The 4028-nt window shown below is 34.1% G+C and overlaps 1 non-coding gene across 1 annotated transcript; it reads right to left on the bottom strand.

Moving 5' to 3' along the window:
- Nucleotides 1-3323: 3323 nt before the first annotated feature.
- LOC123862758 (small nucleolar RNA SNORA18) lies at nt 3324-3454 on the bottom strand. Its single transcript, XR_006795428.1, has one exon. It is a non-coding gene; the product is annotated as a small nucleolar RNA SNORA18 (small nucleolar RNA).
- Between the last annotated feature and the right edge of the window lie 574 nt (nt 3455-4028).

Here is a 4028-nt window from a genome sequence, read left to right as displayed (position 1 = left end):
ACCTTCCCCTTCTCATGCTCTCTCTATCTCTTTCTCTCTCTCAAATAAATAAATAAAATCTTTAAAAAAATAAAATAGATTCTGTGGTATTCTCTGTGCAAATAATCTAGTCATCTGTGAAAAAGACTTGGTCCTTTCAAATTGAATGCTCTTTATTTCCTTACCTAATTATTATTATTATTATTATTATTATTATTATTATTATTATTATTAAGATTTACTTGAGAGAGAGAGGGAGAGTGAGCATGAGTAGGAGGGGCAGAGGGAGAGGGAGAGAGCCTCTCAAGCAGACTCCATGCTGAGCATGGAGCCCAATGTGGGACTCAGCCTCATGACCCTGAGATCACAACCTGAGTTGAACCAAGAGTCAGCTGCTTAACTGACTGGGCCACTGAGATGCCCTTTTCCTTACCTTATTATTGTTGTACCTAGGTCCTTTAATGGTTGTTGAATGAAAGCAGTGAAAACAGACTCAATTTGAAAGGGAAAGCATTTAGTCTCTCACCACTAAGTGTGAGGGTAACTAGAGGTTTTCATATGCATTCATTACCAGTTTCAGGCATGGCATTTATACTAGTTTGCTGAGAAAGTTTATCACAAATGGATGTTGAATGTAGTTAAGTGTTTTTTTGTTTTTTGTTTTTTTTTTCTTTCCTGCATCTATTGAGATCATCATGGGCTTTTTCTTTTTTTCTGTTTAGTGGTGGATTACACTGATTGATTTTTCAAATATAGAACCAATTTTGCCTTGACCCTACTTGGTCATGATACTTCCTTCCTTCATAGTGGTGGATTCAGTTTGCTAATACTTTGTTGAAGACTTTTCAAATTTATTTTTCTTCCATGTTTTGTTTGGTTTTGGTGTCAGGGTAATGCTGGCCTAATATAATGAATTTGGAAGAGATTTGAGTAGAATTGTTATTTTTTTCCTTAAGTGTCTGGTAGAATTCATCAGTGAAATCATCTGAGCATGAAGTTTTCTTTGTGGGGACTTTTAAAACTAGGCTTTCAATTTATTTAATAAACTAGGTTACTCAGGTTATGTATTTTTTTTTTAAGTGAGTTTTGGTAGTTTAGTGTCTTTTAAGTCACCCATTTTGTCTAAGTTATCAAATTATTGGCCCTAAGTTCCTAATTTTTCCTTATTATCTTTTTAATATCTTTGACATCTGTAGTGACTTTTCTGTCATTCTCAATATTGATAAGTTGTGTCTTCCTTCTTCTAGATCAGTGTGGCTAACAGTTTATACATTTTACTGAAATTTTTAAAGAACTAGCTTTTTCTTTCATGTATGTTCTGTATTTTTCTCTTCTCTATTTCATTTTACTATTCTTTATCATTTGTTGTCTTTCTCCTTATTATAATAAAACTTGCTCTTCTTTTCCAGGTTTTTAATATAGAAATGTTAATTATTAAGACTGATAGGTTCAGAGAGCATACTTGCATGATTTCAGTCCTTTTAAATTTGTTAAGATTTGTTTTATGGCGCATTATATAGTCTATCTTGATGAATGTTTGGTGCTCCCTTGAAAAAATCCTTATTCTACTACTTCTGGGTGGAGTAATCTATTCATATCAATTAGATCAAGTTAGTTGAAGGTGCTGCTCAAGTCATCTATATCATCGCTGATTTGTTTGGTACTTGTATCAAATCCTAAGAGAAGAACACTGAAGTCTCCATATATAGTTGTGTATTTGTCTGTTTTTCCTTTTAGTTCTATCAGTTGTCCCTTAGATAACTTGCTCTGTTATTAGGTGCAAAGATATTTAGGGTTGTCTGGTCTTCTTGATGAATTGGCCCATTTATTCATAGATAAATGCTTCTCTTTACCTTGGAAATACTCTGAAGTTAACTTTGTTTGACATTAATATAATCTCTCTAGCTTCTTTTTGACTAGTGTTCACATAGTAAATATTTTTCCATTCTTTTTGTTTGTTTTTGATATAATGTTCAGTGATACATTAGTTGCCTATAACACCCAGTGCTCATCACATCACATGTCCTCCTTATTGCCCATCACCGAGTTACCCCCTCCCCCCACCTCCCTCCCCTCTGAAACCCTCAGATTGTTTCCCGGAGTCCATAGTCTCATGGTTCATCTCCCCCTCTGATTTCACCCCCTTCAATTTTCCCTTCCCCTAATGTCCTCCACATTATTACTTATGTTCCACATGTAAGTGAAGCCATATGATAATTGTCTTTCTCTGCTTGACTTATTTCACTTAGCACAATCCCCTACAGTTCCATCCATATTGATACAAATGGTGGGTGTTCATCCTTTCTGATGGCTGAGTCCTATTCCATTGTATATATGAACTACATCTTCTTTATCCAATCATCTGTTGAAGGGCATCTTGGCTTCTTCCACAGTTTGGCTATTGTGGACATTGTTATTATATATCTGTATCTTTATATTTAAAGCAACATCCTGTGGATGGCTTTTTCTTTCAATCTGACAATCTCTACCTTTTAATTGTTTTAGATTATTTTTATCTTATGTAATCATTGTTGTGATTGGATTTACATCTACCATCTTGCTAGTTGTTTTCCACTTAACCATCTCTTCTTTGCTTTTATTCTCTTTTCCTGTGTTCTTTCAAATTTATTAGGTATTTTAAATTCATTTGTCTCTATTATTGGCTTACTAATTTAATGTATTTTTCTTTAAGTTTTTGCTTTGGATTCACAATATACTTTTTTAAAGTTTTCACACTTAACCTTCAAATAATATATCTTTTTTTAAACTCAATAAATTTTTTAAAAAAAGAATTAGGTATTTATTTTAGAGTGCAAGAGAGAGCGAGTGCAAGAGAGAGAGAGAAAATTCTCAAGCAGCCTCCCTGCTGAGCAGGGAGCCCAACATGGGGCTCGATCTCAGGACCCTAAGATCATGACCTGAACTGAAATCAAGAGTCAGACACTCAACTGACTGAACCACCCAGGCACCCAGAAGTCAATAAATTTTTATTTCAGGAATCTTATATGTGATTCCTTCCACTGCCAGTCACTGTAGGTCCTCCAAAGTCAGAATCATGTTCTTCAAAATTGCCCTTTTAAAAAGAACTTTTATTCAATTCACAGTTGTCACTGTCAGTCCTGTAATCTTTGGGATTCAGTTTCTCTACTTTAGGACCACGTTTAGGGTCAGAGTAGATGGATCTGCCTGGTTCTCAATTTCAAATACCCTCTAAATGTAAATGAATCCAAATCCTATTCATCCCTAAACTATCACACCCTAGAACTGTACAGATGGTTGGGATATGCCAGTACCTAAGATTTAAAAAATTTAACTATTAGGTCTTTCACAGAGTTTTAGCAGATAGATATCTTGTAGTTCTTTCCCACAGATCTAACACACAGTTCTGTGAATAAAGGAACCCACACATACACTCTATGAGGCGTTTCCAACCATATAGGTCTACAGAAAAAGCCCCATTGGGATAGACCTCAACCAGATAATATAATTTCTAACAGTATAGTTTCATTTCCACTGTTCTATCCTTTGTGCTATTGATTTATTTTTTGCCTCTATATATGTCATTAACCTCATAATACATAGTTATTACTTAGGCTTTAGACAACTAATAATCTTTTAAAAATTCTAGAGAAAAACTTTAAAAAAATCTGTCTCCACTTTTTACCATCATCAGGACTCTTCAATTTTTTGTATGAATCCAAATTTCAATCTAGTTTCAGTCTTTCTGCCAGAAGAATTACCCTTTAACATTCATACTGCACCAGAGCTGATAATGCATTCTCTTTGTCTAAAAAAGTTTTTATTTAATCATTATTTTTGAAAGTTTTTTTGCTGGGCATGAAATACTGAGCTGACCTTTTTCTTGCTGTTGTTTATGTACTGTAAAACAGTGTCACATTATCTTCAGGTTTACAAGTTTTTCTGAGAAAAATTTTCCTCTCTTAATATGTAATATTTCTTATTTCTCTGATTGATATTTAGCTTTTCTCTTGAATATTGATTTCTAGCAGTTTGACTCGGGTGTGTGTGTGTGTGTGTGTGTGTGTGTG

Source organism: Mirounga angustirostris, unplaced genomic scaffold (genome assembly GCF_029215605.1).
Source record: "Mirounga angustirostris isolate CCGP_5_RB_7025 unplaced genomic scaffold, mMirAng1.0.hap1 SCAF_9, whole genome shotgun sequence".
Lineage (NCBI taxonomy): Eukaryota > Metazoa > Chordata > Mammalia > Carnivora > Phocidae > Mirounga > Mirounga angustirostris.
This window is presented reverse-complemented; position numbering and strand designations above follow the sequence as displayed.